This window comes from Alligator mississippiensis, chromosome 7 (assembly GCF_030867095.1).
Source record: "Alligator mississippiensis isolate rAllMis1 chromosome 7, rAllMis1, whole genome shotgun sequence".
Lineage (NCBI taxonomy): Eukaryota > Metazoa > Chordata > Crocodylia > Alligatoridae > Alligator > Alligator mississippiensis.
The window spans coordinates 19,301,625-19,322,979 of NC_081830.1; the positions used below are offsets into that span (position 1 = coordinate 19,301,625).

Consider the following 21,355-nt stretch of genomic DNA (forward strand, 5'->3'; position numbering starts at 1 on the left):
CAGACTTTCCCCAGTGGCTATGTAAGTTGTTTGCGGTGGGAGCAATTATTTTCTATTTAGTTTATTCAGCTACTTGCACACTAGAACTATGACTTGATTGTCCTCTAGGTGTTACTGCTGTAAAGACATTACTTCGGCAAAGCATCGTCCCTGGTTTGCACCATATCTATAACTAGAATTGGAACGGAGACAAGGTGGATAATTCAGTGCCTCGTGTCAATAGCAACAAGAAGCTACTGTTTCCATAACAGCAAACCGTAGTAACTGTACCGGTGACAGCAGCCACCACACCGCTGTGTCAACATAACAGCATTGTCTGATGGCCAATCCTAGACAACTGATATCATGTTGTGGTGCTTCATCTGTCACCTTCATAGAATCATAGGCAACGAGGGTTGAAGGGACCTCAGGTGGTCGCATCTAGTCCAATCCCTTGCTCAAAGCAGGACCAGCCCCAACTAGATCATCCCAGCCAGGGATTTGTCTAGCCGGGTCTTGAAAACCTCCAAGCATGGAGACATCACAACCTCTCTGGGTAACTTGTTCCAGTGTTTTACTACCCTCCAGGTGAGAAAATTCTTCCTAGTATCTAACCTACACTTGCTGCAATTTGAGACAGTTGCTCCTTGTCCTTCATCCTTCTAGATAACCTCTCTTTGTTTCAGTGACATTCATGTGTAACCATTTGGCATTTAAAAGGTGGAGGGACATCTGGGTTCGTGGGTAGGAAACTTTGCACTGACATTCATGATGCACAGATTGCTTGGGTGAACTATCTGAGCGATCTTTTTGCAGAACTGAACCGATAATCTCAAGGTCTGAAGTAATAAGACTCTGTTGCTTGAGCTCAAGGCCCTAGTGCTGGCAGCATAAAACTTTCTTATGTCCTTTTGCTGCCAGATGGGGACAAGCATACAGTCAGCTAGTATGTTAGAATAGAAAGGGAGAAATTTTGTCCAGTCAGCAAAAGACATTTGGACAAATGACTCCTGACTGCAGTCAGGATTGTTTCATATTGTCTGGGGTGATTATTCTGTAGCTGGACTCTGTTCCCCATGGTGCCAAATAGTCTCCTTACTGATCAGGTTGTGCGGGGTAGTATTGAGACCCTATGGCCATAAGCACCTCTTAAAAGGAGTAGTCTGCCCAAGGACTCTGCCCCAGAGTAGAGCGTGTGGTTCTCAAGATCCCAAACTACGGCTCCCATTGGGCAAGACAACGTCACAAGCCAATGCAGCTGCACGCAGGACTGTCCTGCATTGCTCTGTTTTGATTCAAGAAGCTAAAAATGTTTCATTTTGATCCAGTTGAAATGTGCTGGCTCTTCCAAACAGGCATTTATTGGAACTTTTCAGTCTCTGAAAATGTAGATATTTCAAACTTACTGGAAGGGAATGACAGAGGTATTGAAATGTCAGAATTCCCCACGGGACAGACATCTAGAGTTTTGCTCAGCTGTAATGGCCCTTGCCTGGCCTCCTCCGTTACACAAAGCAGCGGATTCTGCTCAGTTATTCCTGCACCCAGCCAAAGCTTTTGGAGAGTGAGAGCATTTCTTTGAAAAGAGACACATCCAACCTGGATGCGCTGCCTTCACCTAACAGAGAACCCGCCACCTCCCCGGGTGAGTTGTTCCAGCGGTTAATTACCCTCGCTGTTAAAACTGTGCATCATATTCCTAGCCAGCATTTGTCAAGTTGTAACTCCCAGCCATCACTGGGTTTGCCAAGACGAGGGTCATTAATGACGGTATTTTTAGTTTGCTGGCCCCTGTCCACCAGAAATGAAGCAGAGACCTGCCAGCTCACTTCATGCAAGGCTACAGAGCGGCGGCAGGTAGGAACAATTTTTGGTCACAGACCAGAATGTGGAAGGGAGCTGAAATTAAAAAGCTAAGTTGGAAGGGGGCCAATTGCTTTTACTGCTAAGGCAGCCACGTGAACTGATAATGCTTTTCCCTGAGTGTGTGCAGGGGCACTGGGGAGCCAGCTACAGTTTAATTGTATTTCTTTAATTTCACCAAAGTGGAGCCTTGAGGCAGATCAACATGAAAGGAAATGAGGATTCGGGAGCGTTCCTCTTTTTTGTTTACCAATTTAACATGCATTTCCTTGGTGCCTTTCCCATTCACGTGAGAGGAAGGAGCCCGCTGTGGGAGAGGTGGGGAAATGAGTCTCATACTCCCCACTGTGTCTTTGCCAGCGCCGTGGCAGGAATTTGACTGTCACCGTAAAACCAGATGCATTTATCCTTCCAGGCACAACTGTGGTTTTCACCATTTTATAGATGGGGAAGCTGCAGTGCTGAGAGGTTAAATGGCTTGCCCAAGGTCACACCTGTGTCAGGGCTAGTTCTTGCAAGACAGTTGCATGCAAACGTGAGCATGGGGGGGGACCTTGTGTTAAAATGATGACTCTTATCTTCATGAATGCTCAGTGGCCTGCTCCTAGCTCATAAGCATTCAGATCCATGCTCTGCTATGTAAACAGGGACCCTTTGAACCCTCTAACCCTGTTGCCATTCTTATATAACAATAGCAGCTCCTTCGTTCAATAGTCTCTGGAGTACACCTTTAAAGAAGCCAAAGCCATGAAACAGAGAGAGATTCTGGGGCTGATTCTTCTTCAAAGAAAATCTCCTGATCCATAAATATATCCCCTGAAATCCAGGACAAAACATAATGTATAAAAGATTGAATAGAAGATATATTATGCTATTGCATAGCAATCCTGTCTTCAGGAATTTATAGCTTCGATATATTCCCTGTTAAAAGAGGCTCTGCTCGCTGGTGGAGGAATTCAATTCATCTTGTATCTGTTGCAAACCATCAATATTATGGTTCACCCATTTAAACTGGAAATGGGACCAAATCTTTTGACTATTTATAATAAAATAAATAAATAAATGACGATCTCTGCAGCATTGTTGGCGTGCTAACTTTGCTGAGTTAATCAGAAATCTGTTTATCTGGTGCTCTTAGAGGCTGGAGGGGTTTTCTTTTTTTGGTTTTCTTTTGTAATTTAAGGACATTGAAGTAGGAGTAAGAAGTTGAATGTATGGGGATATTTTTCCTGCAGAGTTCTTTGCATTTGAGAGAGACCTAAAATAACAGCAGCATGTCTGTGGCTGTAGGTCAGGGTTGAAATGGATTGGTGGCTCCAGGGCTGTAGGTTGTAGCCGTGTTGGTCTAAGGGCATAGGTTCTTTGGGTAAATCCAATATATTTTATTAGACCAACTCAAAGAGTTGGAACAATTCTTCTTCACAAGATTGGTGGCTCCGGGAGTAGAACAGCAATGGTGTTTCAGGTTGGCATTGAAAAGCATTGGCAGAATTGCATACATGCATGCATCTTTGTCTGTGGGGGGGATCTGGAAGCTGTGGGTGTGGACTCATGGCCAGGCATGGACTCGCGTGAATAGCTGCAGGCCTGGGGAAAGGCTTGTATCAGGGTCTGATTGTTTAATACAGTAACAAAATGTGGTCAGGTCTAGCAGCTTCCTGGTAATTAAAACTTACAACCTGCATTTTGCATGATTAATGAAGAAGACCGAGCAAGAATGCTCAGAGATGCGCTTCCGTCAAGAACAAAATACTCCAAAGCCTGCCTGCTTCCTCCCCATCCGCCCCCCAGAGCAGGACTGGAAAAACACATCAAGCCTAAGCCAGGGAGAGTCTAATCCAGACCTGAGATCCCAGGGGGTTCAAGAGATGCTCTGCTCATCCCCCATCCAAAACGTGGGACAGGGTTGACACTCTGGCACTCACGGGGGGGCATGCAAGGCTGTCAGAGCCATACTGTCAATGAATAGCTTGCTACCTTTTGACAGAGTTGCTCAACGCAGGGATGCATTCAAACCCACACTCCCTGGAGGGGGCCAGTCTAGAATGCTGTCTTGATTTTGCACAGAAAAAAAGACATACCCATTTGCAGTACAGCTGGGTTCAGAAGAACACGGGGGTTCGGGTGGCTAAAATACTCTCTTAACGCCACGGTATCTTCTGGCTTCGATAGGTCAGCTTCATCCAGTGGAACAGCTGGCCCAGCAGTGTTTGAGGCAGGAACAGCTGGGCTCTATTGACAGCTCAGATACCAATTTAAATGAGTTACTTTTCTCCATCCCTCACTTTGTTTCTGAAACGGAGACACCAGGGCTCACCCTCCCCACACCCAGGGGTTCTGCGAGCCTTGAGGAGTGAATGGTATTAAAGTGCTTTCAGAGCCTCTGCTGAGAAGTGCTACAGCAGGCCCAAAGCTTTGTTATTTATTCTCCCGAATTGTTGCCAAGCAGCAAACACTGACAGCCACATTACTGATTCCCTCGGTGAGCTGAACGAAGCACGCACACAGACATGCGAATGTACACACATGCACAGCGGCAACAGCATATAGACAGGCCCACAAATGCAGGAGCATAAACCACCCCCAGGTATGAGTGCAGACCTACATCTGTTGACTAACTCGCAGAAACACGCACACACACATCCAGATGTGGACATTTGCAGCAATGCAGCTGGAGGCAACCCCCACTTCCAGTCCATGCACCGACTATCGGAGATTATATATTTAGCACCGCTTCCTCGGCAGCTTCTCCAGGCAGCAGCTCACAATGAAGTCCAATCCCTGACTCTGCCCAACCGGGGGTAGCGAAGCAGCTGATGAAGGTGGAGAGGCTGCAAACGAAAATTTATCGTCTTTCCCCTGGCGGAGGATGCCAGGGTCTGAGTGATGCTTGGAGAGAGGTGGGTGGCTGGCTTGGCCTGAATGCACTCCCATTATCGTCTGTAATAAACTGCATCATGGGATTTGTGCTGTGTGTTTAGTCTGGAAACAAACTTGTACAGCTCTGCTACCACTTGGTTTCTTGAATCCACTCCCTGTGCTCTGTCCTGCGCTCTTTTTTAATCTTCCCTTCCCTTTGTTGCTCAGGTCCCTACAAATTCACTTCTCGTTCCCACTTCAAACATCTGCAGTCATGGCCCTGCTCCCTTTTGATAAGGCCACTGTACATCATCTCTGAATCCAGCCCAGTGTCTTAACCACAAGAAATACGAAACAAGGCAAGGCTTATGGGTGTTAGGACTTACGGGCTGGTTTGGCCTTGTCTCTGTTTGACTTAAGTCAGACTTGGGACACGCTTTTGCAACCACGGCTTGAAGGTTTGCCATGGGATGAGGCTTTCTTATGACAACTCTCTCTATGCTCCTGCTCCACAGATAGCATTTGCATCCTTGGATGTGCCCTGCAGTCTGATCCCTCTGGAGATCCTCATCTCACCTGCCAAGAGACGGCCTGAAAAAGGACCTTTCCCTCATCAGATTATGAGGTAGAAGGGGAGAAATGGCTTTATTCATGAAGGTGGGTGTGGGAGTTCGAATACCAGCCTGCCGCTCAGGGAACAACAAGCAGCGGCTTGACTCCTTTTGCATCAAGCAAGTAACTTTGTGTGATCTTTCCCAGAAACTTGACTGCATTCCTAAAGAGATGTGCAGCCTGCTGTTGCTAAAGCAAGCCCTTCCCTCGCCCCTATCATTCATCCAGCTCTCAGCCTGGGAGGTGCCGTCTGATACTCGCACCTCTGATCTTTGCCAGCCAGTAGCTGACCTGGGCCTTAGGTTGCTGACAGTGGCCTCCCAAGGACACGGATCAATCCAAATGAGATGAATGTAGATTTCCTGAAGTGCAGGGTAATGAAATTGGTAAAGATGAGATGCACCAACCAGTGCTACAAAGGGACTTCTTCCATCAGGAATTTAAAACCCCTTGGAGTCGTATGAAAGTCACTGACGGTTCAAATTCTGCTTCCTTTGAGTTATAAAGCTATGTTGTATCAACGATGCAGCTGGGAGCTGGTGACTTCTGCTCCTCCAAAGCTTGTGTATAGCTCACTCAGGTCTATCTATACAAGCTGTAGATGTACCCCAGGACTGCGGTGTAGATGCACCCTCTGGGGCCATCTTTTCTGATAAATGCGAGAAGAGGTGCTAGCATTTGGGATAGGGAGAACTAGGAACTGGATGAGCTGTGGCCACAACTTACACATCAACCTGGGGAATGAGGTCTACTGGGTCTCTAGCATGCCCAGGCAACTCTGGGCAGCCTCACCCCCCTCGTTTTCTTGGGTAGCATGTATGGAGCAGGAGGGCAGGGACAGAGCGTCTGCCACCCTGGTGTAGAGGTGAAAGGCTCCATTGCCCCTGATGAATGTGCCAAGCCATGGTGCCTGTCCACCCTCAATCTCTGGCTGCTAGGGCATCTTATACCAGGCTTGTGATTTTTTTCCACAAGGGTCTGAGACAGTACAGTAGACAGCTCTCTTCCACTCTCTGCATGGCTGCCGAACAACTTTTCCTGAATCCCACAGCCCCAGGATAAGAGGCCCAAAAAAAGCCTCCCAGAGAAGTGAGAAGCTCATCTTTTATGGAGTGTGCATGTCAGCTGCAATCACAGTCATTTGAATATTGTCATCAGACAGTTTCCTCTCATCGCAGCTTGGCTGGAAGTGAGAATATATCTTTGCCAAGTCTGTCGCACGCGCACGCACGCACGCACGCATACACACAACCTCCTATGTGGGGTCTGGTTTTTATCTTGCTAGGCTCCCCTCTCTCGACTTCATTCACTTTTATGCTCGCAAGCTCCAGTGTAAGAAGTAAAAGGCTCTATAAAACCTGCACTACGCAGCTGTGCTCGCTGTTGTCAGGCTTCGGAACTTGGGGCGTAAAAGTTAGGGAATGAAATCAATCAATCGTTATTGGATTTATAGGCTGCCCGGTGAACAAGGACCCAACAACCACTTTACATTTTAATCAGAGCAGAATCCTATCAAGCAGCCCACAAAAAAAACACCTCCATGGGAGGCAGGGGGTGGGGGGATGTCTTCTCCACCTCCTGCCGTGCCCAGCAGCAGCAATGCTCTGAGTACCCTGCCCTCCCTTCCTCGCTGCGGTGGCAAATCCTGGAGATGAGGCACCGGGACAGCACTAGAGCAACCTTAAGTGCAAGCCGACTGTTTAGTTGGTCTAAGAAAAGATATCACGTTTACCCAAAGAACCTCGTCAGCTAATTGGCACACGTGCTACAGCATCTTGGGGCAGTGGGTACCACCTCCACCTGAGACCACTGCGGGACAGGCCCTGCCCACTCACTCCCAGTCCATCCATTTCCCTTGGATTAAGGCAGTCCTGGGAGTGCCCAGCATTGCTCCCAGGACTAAGTCTAAGACAGAGACTCGGAGAGCATCCCTGGGATTATGGTTCTGGGATTGCTGCAGGTGCAGGGTCATCAGGCTGCTCTAAGAAAGGTAAATTGCTTTGTTCTGGATTGGACACTGGTGGCATGGGACGAGTAGGTGCAATGTACTTCGAGGTCCCACCCCTGCATGTGGCACGGACATGGTGTAGACAGGTCTTGCCATGGCCTGCCCTGCAGCTCCATATGTCTGTGGCACGAGGGCAAAAAGGAGCGGGAGGGGAAAATAGGGCAAGGAATACAGCACTCTATGCCTGTTGCCTTTCCTGCCATGGAGAGCAGTGGGTGGTGTCCTCTGTAGGGCTTGGGACAGCTGGGTTCTCTGCCTGGCTTTGCTTGTGATGTTGCACAAGCTGCTGTGCTTCTGTATTGCCTTCTGTCAGGGCAGGGTGATAACACTGAAATACTCTGAGGCTCAGAGATGAGAAGTGCTGATGTAACCTCACTTACTTAAGGGCGGACCCATACTAGAAGGTCCTTCTGGCAGAGCTACGTCAGCGAGGGGTGTGATATTGCTTTGCAGCATGGCAGTGTCAGCAAAAGCACAAGTGCACATTGCAATGCTGCCAGCAAAAAAAGGGAGCTTTTGCCAGCAGAGCTCATCTTGCATGCCAAGCCAGGTTTAGCCAGACCAGCAAAAGCCCTGTTTTCTGCCTTCTCAGCTGCAGCTGCACCAGGAAGGTTGGTTGGTAGAAACCAGTGGTTTTCAAACTGTGTTCAAAGAGGTTGGGGGTCACAGCAGAGCATGCCAGGCGGTATTACTTTGCTGTGGCTAGGCTGGGTCACCTGGTCCCGAGTCAGTCGAGGATCGAGGTAGGGCTGCAGAAGTGATATAAAAGGATTTTATGATTTCAGAAAGTTTGAAAACCACTGGTATGATCTTTTCCACTGGCAGCTAAGGCTGCAGTGCAAACCCCACGGTGCTGTCCATTCCAGTATGGAGCCAAACCAAACTGGGGAAGTTTCCCTGAAAGCACAATTTCGGGAAATAGTTGGGATGAATTTCATTTCAATAAAAGGAAGGCATTCCTTGTTGATGGCCACCTTTTGAAATCTTGTATTTGATCTTTTCTTTATATAAAAGAATGTCATTGGGAAGTCATTCTAAAATGAAAAAGCAGAACTTTTCTTTCCAAAAATTGTCAAGACAGGCCATCCTAACACTGCCACCCCTCCCCTCCCCCTCCCCTTCCAGTTCTTATTCTAAATAAAATGTCATTGAAATCTAAACTATTTTTTTGAATATTGAACAGAAACAGTGTTTTCCATCAAAATAACATTTCAGTGAAAGACTTGTGAGTACCTCCAGCCTTTCCTATATTTGGCCATTCCCCTTCTCTGTTCATTCATGCATTTTCCAAAGTAGGTCAGTGGAGTCCTCTGTCAATCCCAGACGTCTCGTCCCATGTGCTGTATCAGGTGTGGCGTAGAATAGATTTTTGCAAACTGTGCATGTTGTTACATGACTCCACAACAAGCACTACTTCAGGATGTTGATTCAGTTGTTCTCCAAATCCGGTCCTCCTGACGCCGCTCTGCTTCTCAGCTCTATCCCATCAATCAATGATTTCTCTCTGTGCTCCTTTAAAAAAATAAACAAATCAATGTGACACTAGATGAGGCTGAATGCAACAGTGCCAGGCAGGTCCAAGGGGCTGAGAAAATGCAGAGGACAAGGAGCTGTGCTTCAAACCAAGCAGATACCCCGGGTATGACTGAGGCAGGTGGGTGGAAGAACAGAGATGATATAAATGTGTGCACGCAATTTTATACCCCACGTTACGAACAGGTATGGAGATGGGGGCAAGCAGATACGCAGCTGAAGGCATTCCCGTCTCATAACTATTCAGTGGGTCCTCAGATGGGTGATGGTGGACCTCAGCTCGCATCCTCGTGAGCATGGCACTGAAAACAGCATCACCAGGTGTATATACCCTGCACTCCATCATAGCCATTTCAGAGGAGAGGCTGAGGAATGGCTATGCCTTGGAGGCTGGATTCTCCCTTTACACAAGAAACAGAAGTTCATTGTCAACTCACTGAGCCCAAATGATAGTCCTGGAGGGTTAGGGTAGAGGCACTTCATACGGTTTAATAGCACTTTGCACACATATAGGGCCATCCATCTGTGGTTCTCAGAGCACTCTACAGGTGCTAATGAGCTCAGCATTAGCTGACAGTGCCCCTTAAAAGAAAAGAAGTGTAATCAAACCGCTGCTATTGTGGGGAAACGTGGCATTGAGGGCTTAGCGTATGGGTGCACGTGAGATGCTGAGACTTTCCCTGTGACTGTGACAGGGCAGTTGGAGCCGCTCCAGGATGGTGGGCATTGCACTAGGGATAGAATAAGGTAACCTCCGTTCCAAGAAGCTCACCGTCTGGATAGAGAAGACAGGCAAAGCAGTCTTGCCCCATTGTTGGGCCTGTGTTACTGTTCTCCATCTGTGCCTGATTCGCAGAGCCTTGGTGGTTCTGTTTTGATTTTTCTTTAGTTTTCCTGGTGCCCATTGCGACCCTGGGTGTGTTTGGAGAGGATGGCGGCCATTGCAAAGAAACTGCAAGTAACCATCCTGCTCATGGAAGCAGGCACAGAAACCCTGGCTCACACTGCGTGCTCCAAGGCCATCCTTTCTGACAGCGAGCTAGCGGTATCATTGCCCCCGCTGGTCCCGCTCTGCAGCACTGTGGATAATTAGGAAGTCTGGGTCTCTGAGGCTGTCAGACTGGCACCTCTGAACACTCATTCTTCAGCGCATTGAAGAGGCATCATTTGTCTTTTCACACCACATAACCTTATAGAAATATTTTGTCTTGTTTCAGCCCCATTAGTAATACTGGCAATGTTTTGCTGGCTAGGTGACAATTAGCACTCGGCGCAAATGCTATTAAGGAGCTCTTTCCTTTTTTTTTCCCTCTGATGCTGCCATTTGAAACACTGTGGCAGGGACCTATCGGGCACCTGCTTGGGCAGGGCGTCCTGCTGGGCTTCCCATTTGCCTTGCTGAAGTTGGGGTCCTTTAATGGACAGGCGCCTTCACTGTATTAGGGGTGCTGGGGCCAGACAGGAGTGGTGAATAGCAGCGGACGCTGGGTTGCATTTTGCAGCCTTGTCTGAGAAGTTCCTTGAGTGATCCAGAGGTAAAAAAAAAAAAAAAAAGACAGCCCAGCAGTTGAGCGATGCCATTTCTAATTATCCACTTTCCCTCTTCAGCAAGCAGGCTCACCTCTCTTCTACTTTCACCTTGTCAGCTTCTTGGTCAGAAGAGTTTACCTGGACATGCCTAGATAAAGGCAACTGCTGACATTTACAGATACCTGCCTTGCAAAGCTCAGCACGCCGGCTCTGCCTCTCTCAGCACATTGCCTGCAGGAAGCTCTTTGAGGAGCGGCTGCATGGAAGGAGCCAAAGGAAAAGAGAGGAACGCAGTGACCAGGTGAGAGGGGAGGTCTGGGCAGTCTGGGGCAGGGAGACTTGGCAGCATTGTGCTACCCGTGCAGGTACAAATAATCAACCCTGTGCTTTTCATGTGCTGATGAACTGGATGCAGGTTCCTCTACTTGAGGCTGCCAAATTAACCTTGCAGGTTTGCAGCCAGCCCTTTGTTCGCAGTTGGCATAGGACTCCAGTTCTGGTAATTCTCCTCTCACCAGCTGTATTCAAAGCTTCTTGTGATTTATTTTGTACTAGGCCTGAAGACTCCAACTGTGATCAGGCCCTCGTTGTGCAAAGCGCTGCACGCTGGCACGCTAAGGCAGTCTCTTCTCTACGGAGCTTATGGTCTAAATTGACACGGGGAATATGATCATCCCAACTGTACAGGTCAGGAGCTGAGGCACAGAAGACAAAGTGATTGCCCACAATCGCACAGCTAGTCGGAGGCAGAGCAAAGAACTGATCCCCACTCCTCCAAGGTCCAGCCCGATGCTTTCTAGTAAGGCTGTTCTTCTTCTTATAATGATGGACTCTTTTTTTAATGTAGACTCTTCTGTAACGATGAAGGTTGGTGTCAGAGTACCATAGTACCTTGGAGTTGTACCTGTATCACATGTCTTTGTCTCCTAAAAGGGAATTTCAGTACATTCCCAGCCTTGATCTTTGTGGTAGGCATGAGACGTCAGACCTGTTAGATTAGGGGTTTTTCTTGGGGTCAGTAACTGAGGCCAAAGTGGCTGAAGTGGCTTGAGGGATGTGACCTGTGCTGGTGGTGGAAATGCACCAAGCCACATACTTCCAGGTACAAGCTAATTGAACCGCAGGAGTGTTTAACTTCACTGCATATTAGATATGTAGCTTAGCAGCTTGTGTGCTGGGCTGAGAGTCCTGGCTTTTACTCCTGGCTTGGATCTTCACCTGCAATGAAGCCTTGCAGCGTCCCAAACTATCATTCGGATTGCTGTAGCACCCAGGACGCCACTGCGTTAGGCACCGAGTAAGCATAGAACAAAGCTGCTGTCCCTGGCACCGGCATGGGAATGCACCATTTGGTCTGTCATATAAAAAAAGATTTTCTAGCATGCTGGATGGTAGAGATCAGCTTAAAAAATTGATCTTTAAATGTTCAAGAGACAGGGAGCAAACAAACAGACCTTACAATGCGTTCTTTATAAAGTCTCATCATGTTTGACTCGTGATTTTTGAACTTCAGGAGTTGGCTACAGCGGTAATGTCACCTCAGTCTTGTGAAGACTTTGTGTTTCAGAAGAAGGACTGGCTGCGAGATAGTGGCTGATGTAGGAGCTAAAAGTGAGGGCTGGAGGCAGGGCCCTGTCACTGGCTTGCCGTATGACCTTGGCCATGTCACTTGACTTCTCTGTGCCTTAGTAACCCTGTATGTTTTACACTAACCTGCATCTCTAAAATATGTTGTGATCCCTGCTCACCATGTAAAAGGAGGCCTCATGACCAGGAGGAGATTCTGGGAGCCAAGAAGATTGCTTAGGTCATGCTGCTACCCCTTTTTTATTCTGTTGTCAACAGTTTCTCCTTGAGTCCAAGTAAAGACAAACACACACACACACATATATTCTCTCTCTCTCTCTCTCTCTCTCTCTCTCTCTCTCTCTCTCTCTCTCAGGCAGCTCCAGACAGAGAGGGGATTTGGGGAAAAAAACCCCAAGTTATAAAACACTCAGCAAGGAGGAAAAGTTCCATTCAGTGCTTCAGGACTAAAATTAATAGCTGCAACCCATAATCCTCTTTTGGAGGAGGGGGGAAAAAAAAGGAGAGAGAGAAATAATGGCCAAATCCCCATGTCTTGCTGTCGGAAAGTCTTCCAGGTTTGTGAAGTTCAATGCATAGGAAATGAGGTGGAGAGCCCCGCTAGACTCAGCATGTTTTTGGAGAGTACAGGTCAAAACTGACCTTCACATAATCAGCCCTAGGTAGAAAACACTGAGGTTTTATGTTTCCAAGGATAGACAGATTGCAGAATGATGGGGACAGTTATTTAAGAGCTAATCTTAGCTACCCCATCCAGCTGCCACTAAACCCCTGGTTTTCTGCTCATATAATTTCTGCTTTGGCATTTCTTCCACTTTTTCTCTTGAATGCAGTGCTCGGCTCGAGACAGTGATAGTGCCTGGTGATGACTGAGCCAGTACAGCTGAAGGAGGGGCAGTGCCTACTTCTCTTGCATGCTGACCCCAACAGAGGGGCTGAGATCCTCACTTCTAGGTTCACCTTTGGGTTCGGTCCCCTTTGCCCTGTTTGGGTGGGGTGAGTACCTTTATCTCTTGCTGGTTTTGTGGTGACCGTGCATTTGAGTAGCACCGCCTCCTTTGTGGTGACCACCTGCCTGTGCTTGTGTTCACCCCACCACTATTCATGGCATGCTTTTCCTCAAGTGGGGCTACTGCAGCTGCTGGAGAGGTGAACCAGGCAGGCTTAGTCAGGCAACCTTACCAAAGGCAGCCCCTTGCAAACACATGGAGGTTTGCCTGAGAAATGCAAAGAGAAGCAGAGCAGCTGTTTGGTAGCAAGGCTACCTTCTTTGAGTCAATGGGAGTGAATCCTTGAATTTTGGGGGGTATCTGTTTTTTCATGACCACTTTTGACTAGTGCCTGTTTTGCAAGCATGCATTTTGCAACGATGTGCATTTGCAACTGCATGGGCGCATTTACATGTCCTCCTACGGCGACATAGTGATGAGCTACGTCACCGTATGGCGTGCTATGGTGGCGCAGTGATCATGTGTGTCTACACATGATCGCTGGCTACATCGCTGTAGCATAGTGCCCTGCTATGGTGATGTAGCGGTGAAATCTAACCGTGCGTGTGGTGCAGGAACCACCCGTGCTGCGCTGCACTTTATAGCACTTCCAAAAGGAAGCACGGCGACGTGTAGACATGCCCCATGTGAAGTGTTTTGCTGCAGGTAGGCCTTGTCTAGCTAACTGAGGTGTGAAGCAGGCAGCCTTAAGAAGGAACACTGATTTAATTGGCATTAGACTCGGTGGAACAACTCCTATGGTTGAAACATCAACATTGAGGGATAAACTCTTTTTCAGAAGGATGGGTTTGGGATAAAAGAAGGCAGTACTGCACTGTGTCGAACAAATATATGCCTGTTCCTGGGTCCAAGAGGAAGAAGGCAACAAATTTGAGTGCATCTGGGTGAGGATAAAAGGAGACAAGAACAGCCGTGATATTATGGTGTGGGTCTGCTATAGACCCTCTAGTCAGGAAGAAGAGGTGGATAACAACATTATGCAAAAATTATGAGATGGATCTAATGGGGACTTTTAACTTTCTAGGTATCTGCTGGAAGGCTAATACAATAAGTGCAGACACACATGCACACACAAACACACCTGGACATATATACATGTCCATAAAGTTCCTGATGTGTGGAGGATAACTTTCTGTTCCACAAAGTTGAGGATATGACTAGGGGATCATCATCTACACTTGTCCACAAAGTTCATAATGTGTGGAGGATAACTTTCTGTTCCACAGAGTTGAGGATACGACTAGGGGATCATCATCTGTCTTGGATCTTATTCTGAACAGTAGGGAAGAACTGGTTGACAATATGAAGGTGCTGGGAAACTCCAGGACAAGTCATGGTGACATGGTAGAATTCAGGCTTCTTAGAAAGGAAAATGAGAAGGTTAGCTGGAGGAACATGCTGTATTTCAAAAGGGCAGATTTCAAGCGACTCGGAGAAGGTAGGGTAGGCCCCATGAGTTGCTAGACTGAGGGATAAAGGGGTCTGGGAAGGATGGCTGCTCCTGAAGGATGCAGGATTGGAAGCTCAACAAGAGGTTATTCCAACACGATGACACGCAAAATAGAGCAGCAAGAGACCAATGTGGCTGAGGAGGAGCTGCTTGGATGCCTCAAAATCAAAAGGAGAACATATAGGCAATGGAAGGAAGGGCAAGTCCCCAGAGAAGCGTGCCCAGAAAGAGGGAGAACATGTAGGGACAAAACCAGGGGAGGATCCAGGTGGATTTAGAAGTAGAGCAGCAGAAGTGTAGAGTTGGAAGGGCCCTCTCCTGGGTCCTCCAGTCTACCGATGCAGTATCCAGACTATTTGCCTGAGCTGAGGGATAGATCGTCGCCTCACCTCTGTGCCAGAGAAATCAAGCTCTTTCCAAAGAGTCTTTCCCGGAGAGCTGGCTCCGTCGCCTGAACTAGGACCCTGCTGTCCTGCCAGTCCTTTGAGTGAGCATCTCTCAGCTTCCCTCTAGGGCAGCATCTACAGCACTGCAAAACCACTCTGTCTGTCCAGGTATTTAAACTTTTGGAGGCAGCAACTGTCTTTTTTGACCTGTGTTTGTCTTATGCGATCAGCCTCCCTGACTGGGGTTTCTGGGTGGTAGGGAATAAATGACGACTTCCCTGTTCCTGGCCCCGTTCTGCTTATCAGGAGGTCCTTTTTTGCTAAGATCACCCGGTCTCCGTAAGGACAAAGTCTGTCCTGAGAGGCAGGTGTGTTGTGTAAGTGTAACCTGCCCCTCAGCATGTGTTGTGAGTCCCCCGCTATGTCCTAATCCCCAGAGAATACGGGTCTGACACTGCTCTCATCTGGAGTAACTGGCTCTTAGCTCCAGCCATAGAGATTCATGCTTTCAGCTCTGGAGCTTGCTGGGTTTAATTCTTGATGTTAGCTAGGACAGCAGTGATCTCTTAAGGGGATCCTAGCAGCTGCAAGCCTGGATGAGCTGTGACTTCAAGTGAAAGCTACTGTTTTGCCTAGCTGCCCCGGGGGCATCCAGAGCAGTTAGGAAGAATCATTGCAACTTCACTTCAGACCCTGCCCCTTAAGCCGGAGACTTGTGACAGGTTTGGGCATAGGGTGTATTGTAACAGTCAGAGCAGGGTGTGCAAAGCAAATAAAATCCAGCAACTTGTGAGACCCAACATTTAGGTGCAAGAGTCTGTTCAGAGGCACTACATCCATGTCCAACTGGCATGCAAGTGAAGGGAAAATTGGGCTCCGTCACCGAGACAGAGAATAGGGCTGATGAGTCAGTATATGATGCAGCAAATCTCTTCACAACGACAATCTGAACCCGGGAAGGTAAAGACGTGTCTCCTGGGATGGAACACATCCTCCCCCGTTCTTTCCTCCTGCCTCTTTTTTCCTTTCTTCCCTTGCGGTTCCTCTCTCTCCTTCTCTTCCGATTACTCACTTTTCCTCTTCAAAGACCCCCCTCTGGAAGAGGACTCGCATGCTTGCACGCACGTGCACGCACTCGCTTTGTTGCCAACACGTCTCGGTTTCTCTTAACAGCTGCAGTGTGCCAACAAGCTCAAAACGGGGACACAGGCAAAGAGGAGGATTTTTTTTTCCTCCCCACTACACACACATTTTGTGAACCGATAAGAACTGCATTTCATTATTTTTTAACTCCGTTGTTGGCTCACATTACACTCCTGGCTATAAAGTCAAGTCCCAGCTCCCTCCCCACTCTTTGTCCTGGGAGATGGGCTATATAGGACAGGAGTTGCAAGGAGCTGCATGGCTAATAGCCTTATTGCTTCCCCAGCAGCTGTAAATAAATTGGGGTGGGCTCTGGATTTTAATCCTGGGGGCAACAAAGCTGGGTGTGAGGTGCCAGAGAAACTGTCCTTATTTTGTAGGGGACTTTCCCTTCCTTCATCTGCTATAATCAACCCTCCCTTTCCTGTTTTCAGCTGAGATGGTGAGAAGGGAGGTCCAGTTCAGGCCTAATGCCTCCCCATCTGAAAGTCAGCACCTTGCACAGGGGTGAGCTCTGTGGTACAGAACCGGCCCAGTGAGACCCCTGTGAAAACTCATCCTCATAAGCAACTGGGAATTGACTTGGGTTCACTTGACAAGCTGCTCCATAATCGTGCCAGGGACCTAGAAGCTTAAAACAGTGGAGGCAGTGAAAGAGACTGCTCGGAGACTGAATACTTCCCCGAGGTCGATATGCACTAGCAGGGGCATTGCGGAGAGGGTAGCACTGATGCATCTGGGGCTGTATCCATTCTGCAGACTTCACTCACCAGGCCTGTCCTGAGCGAACTCATTGATGCACGAGCATTTCTGCACCTGAGGTTTAACGCCTTGCTGCCACCAAAGAATCGCACGGGATAAATAACGAAGGCAATGCCTGAGCGAGGAGGGAAGAGGTACTGAGCAATCGGAGCTCAGTTTTGCATGGTGCTCTGCCAGCCCAGCTCCAGAGCAAGCAACGGACATTGCAGACTCTTTGTGTACCACATGCTGAACCTGTGTCCAACAAAATCAATGGGCTGTGGATGTCCTGGAGACTTGTGCCTTTGGTGAAAGCTAGATCAGACCTTCCATCAGCGGAGTAAGCCAGTCATAGGGAGAGCAAATGCACATGCACAGCAATTCCTCATCTAAAACCCATTGCAGTCTAAAGCCTCCCGTTTACTTACGGAGACTCACTGACCCCAGTGGGAATTTGGATCAGGCCTGTTGTCCTTGAGCTGCACGGCAGATGTTAACGTAGAGGACCAGGTAGCTGGGCAGGTTTACAGGCAAGCTGCGCCCTAACTAGGAGAAAAGGTGGCTGTTCAATCATGATTTTTTTCCCTTTCCCAAACACACCTGCCACCTGTGATAAATGACCCTTTGGGAAAGATGAATGATTCTAACCTACCAAGGGCTCCCGCACTCATTGATTATGAGAGCTGTTAAACTTTGTGGTGGGAGCAGTTGAGGACTGGAAGTTTGCAAAAGCAGCTGGTGCATTGTGGATGTTTGGTTTTGGTTTTTTGTTTTTGAACAGAGCAGCCTGTTTAGACATCATTATAATCAAATACCTGCTTTTCACTTTCATGTTCTTTATTGCTTTAGTACTTGCATGCACATCGGGGTTTATTTATTTATTTCTTTTTAAAGAAAATATATTCACACCTGGTCCCAGTGCCTGTTCCCTACCTGAAGTCATCTGCTCGCTTTGTAATATCACAGTTTCACAGCAGTGGCGAGGCTGCTAAAGGAATGTGAAGACAGGTAGGGGAACAAAGCAGCTGGAGTGGCACAACTGTTCAGGATTAAAATAACTTGTGTGCAAATATCCCTAGCAATAAAGAGCAGAGAGGAGCGTGGCAAGTGCAGGCGGAGGAAGAATAAACCTGGACCTTGCATTGAAGGCACATCCTCAGTGGGATTTGAACTTGGGCTTTCAGTGCTGACGGCACAAGTGTTTGGCGGTGCACGAAGAGCGGATCCTTCAGCTGTATGCAGGCGGTAGGCTGTTGCAAGTGCTGATGCAAGCTGCTAGAGGCTGACGCAATCAGAAGTATTAAGTATTTGTGCTGTAACATTTCCATGAGGACGAACAGCTGATGAAACTCAGCTTCTGCCAGCAAGGCCTGACCAACAGCCTAGTGCTAGAACCAAGCTAGATATATTTTGGAGAAATATTAAAAAAAAAGAAACATGTCCACTACAAAAAAAAAAAAAGAAAAAAAAAAGAAAAAGAAAAAACAAAAACCAAGAAATGTTTCTGTTTTTATAGGGCAAAATACAGAAAATTTCTACCCAAATGAAAGCACTTTGGAGAATGCACTGGGTGGTTCGTGCTGAGCCTTCTGCATACTGGTTTGGCATTGGAAGTTAGTCAGTCTTGCATTTAAGGGGATTTTGTTCTGGTCGCTAGCTGGAAAATTCATGATGAGAAAAAGGAGGAGCAGGTGCTTCATTCCAACTCTCCTGGGAGCTTGGGGCTTGACCCCAGCATTGCTTTACAGAGACTGCCCAGGGTGGCTAAGGAGAACTTGCTGCATTCTCAAGTCAGTGGCTCCTGTGGTCTCGGCTTGTATGGCAGGAGACAGTGTATTGAATCGTGTGAACTGGCGACCTATTCATAAGATTTCTTCCAAAAGCAGGGCTCCACTCTGCTGGGCAGCATCCATAAATGCAGCCTCTGTCACAATCTAAATAGGAACAACAGGCAAGGGAAGGATTGCTTCCCTTCTGTTACTGATAGGGAACCAAGCCACAGGGCTATCAAGGCAGCTATGCAGTCATACAGGGAATCGGTGGCAGAGTTATAAGTGGAACTGAATTCTCCTGAGTCCTTGTTGAGTGCCCCAACAGCAGAGCTCTTCTTCCTCTGTTTCAGGAAAGGGGTGGTGGCGATAAATCTTAATCTCAGTTTATTTGTTGGGTGCCTGGGTACTCGACGCCTGTACGGTTCCATCCGTGCTTCCCTATTTCTTTGCCTCTTCTCCAGCTGAGGTTTATTGCCAAAACATGGTTTGCAAAAAAACAGGCGGTCTTTTTCCATTTATTTGGTAATCATCTTTGATTTAATTTCATGTTTCCCTTTATTCTTTTCGCTGTGCTTTCCACTCAGGAATAATGATGGCAATGCGTTGTTATTACTCCTGTCGGTACAGCTGATTCCCTTCCTCCCCTTGTCATTTCCAGTCCTGATATTTTTTTTTTTCCCCCTACATACAATGACTTCTGCATTTCAGCTTACTCACCTGGAAACTGCTACATTTCCTGTTTCATTCTGATTAGATTGTGTCTCACAGACGCATACTGCTGAGCCATTTTTAAATAAGATGTTCGCTTAGCACAATCACCTAATTATTTGGAGTTTAGTGCCGTTGTATTTTTACATACTCTTTTAGAATTGATTTTTGGGCAGGAAAGAAATTCAATTGTTCCCCCGCACACCAACATATTTTATACATGTTGGTTTTTGTGTGCATATTACATTTTTAGAAAATCAATTTCTGGCCGTGTGTGTATTTATTAAAGTCGAGACAGAATGTGCGCACTGGAGCTGGAGCCGGAAGGACTTGGCGGGACCTTGCTAACACAAAATAGACATTTATTTTTGTAACAAAGCAAAGCGGTAGGCAATGTGTCCCAAAGTGCAGATCCAAATTTATCTCTGCCCCACACAAACCCTAAGTCCCCTTGCTGTGTCTGATTGCATGATATTTGCAGAAGACAAAAGGACTCCTGACACCAAAAAGCGCTTGTGTGTGCATGTGTGTGTGTGTTTGCACATTCTGGGTGCATCTACACATGTACTTTAATGTGCAGTAGTCTATTCTACTGCGCATTAAAGCGGCATGTAAAAAACCATGCTAATACGCTAATGCGCAGTAGAATAAGCTACTGAGAAGTGGTGCTAAATTTAATACACATTACGATAAGTGCATTAATGCACGCGTAGACATGCCCGCTATTTCGTAAGGGCCTGATTCTGCCTTTACTTCTTAAGAGTGGTGCCCACTATTTCATAAGGGCCCAATTTTGCCTTTACTCTTTAAGAGTGGCATGTAATTCTGGGAGCAGTTGCATTCAATAGTATTTTCCCTCCTGCTACAACCTGTAAGCATCCCAGAAAGACCAGGCATTCACTGGTTGCAGGCATCCTGCGGGAGGCTTGCTAGGGTTACAGTGCGCGTAGCTACAGAGGCTCTGACTTCGGAAAAGGTAGGGAAGCGCTGTGTCTTTTATTTCCTGCACAAGAACCACACAGACCATAGTTGGGTTCCAGATAACTTTGATTACTAAATACACACAAATAGGTAAAGTTGCTCCCTGGTGGCTCCTCAAACACAGAGCAGAACAAATAGTGCCGAACGATTCACAAGCTCTTCAAAGGGAGGCAGTTATTCCTAAACATTACAGGTGGTTAAGAGCCCACAGACACTCAGCCGTTGAGTTGGTGTTTTCAAATCAAGATGGGATATTGTTCTCTAGCAGCTATGCTGTAGGTTGAACCAGAATTCATTTGGGTAAGTCTTATGATCTGTGTTATCCAGGAGGTCAGACTTGCTGATTGCAGTGGCCTTATAATTACTGAATCACTAATTCGATACATAAGATGTAGTTCTCCATGAGCTGTAGGATCAGTCTGGCCTTACAGGTGTTATGTTTTCCTCCCAAGAGGCAAGGTTAAAATAAAACCTCACAGAAGAAGGGAAAAAATAAATCCCTCTCATGCCGACCTCGCTTCTGGGCTGCTGTCACCATTTGCGTATCGGGGTCTTGCTTGTACCTTGTTAGCATTTTCTGTGAGATGGAAATGGAGTGCTGAAGCATGCCTCTTGCGCAAAGTCATCAAGGGGAGAAGGGCATGAGTGTCAAACAAAGTAATGAGTCATTTGCAGCCGTATATATAAAGATATTAACCAAAAAAGCTGCTTTGAATGCCTTTCTAATGCCTCTGCATCCATCTGTCTCTCCTGGGCGGAGGCACCATTCTCCGTGCTTAAAGGATTTGTAAATTCATTGCAAACAAGTAAAATGAAGAAAGCAGATACGCACACATGCACAAAATAAGCAGTGGGGTTTGATGGGCCATCTGCTCCTGGGCTGCACCAGTGCAAGCTAAGTACATTCCTACTACCAGTAATAGGAGTGTAAACATGCCAGTAAAACCCATTGGTGCACTGATAATTAATTATTTAATTACACATGCCGGCAGCTGCAGTGGAACAGGGAATGCCGGCAGGGGCGGTTTAGGTCATGCTGCAGCCGTCATGGTTTTCAGCAGTGCATTCGGAAACAGATCCAAACCCCAGTGATGGTACCAGAAGGGTCTATCCCTCGGTCCCAGTGGGCCCTCGCTGTACTGGGCACCTTCCTAGATCTCTTGGATTCTGTTTCTGGCTGGAAAACTAACTCG

At 47.3% G+C, this 21,355-nt stretch overlaps 1 long non-coding RNA gene across 6 annotated transcripts in view; it reads left to right on the forward strand.

Moving 5' to 3' along the window:
- The window catches only part of LOC102557835 (uncharacterized), a 159,692-nt gene that overhangs the window by 133,231 nt on the left and 5,106 nt on the right, over positions 1-21,355 (forward strand). For 4 of the 6 annotated variants that reach the window (XR_009463380.1, XR_009463376.1, XR_009463377.1 and 1 more), the window contains 4 exons: positions 5,217-5,326; positions 10,501-10,685; positions 10,940-11,183; positions 12,805-12,967. This is a non-coding gene — a long non-coding RNA (uncharacterized LOC102557835). Of the gene's footprint in view, positions 1-5,216; positions 5,327-10,500; positions 10,686-10,939; positions 11,184-12,804; positions 12,968-16,394; positions 21,174-21,355 lie in introns of those variants that run through there. The other 2 variants (XR_009463381.1, XR_009463379.1) reach the window with 2 other exon arrangements.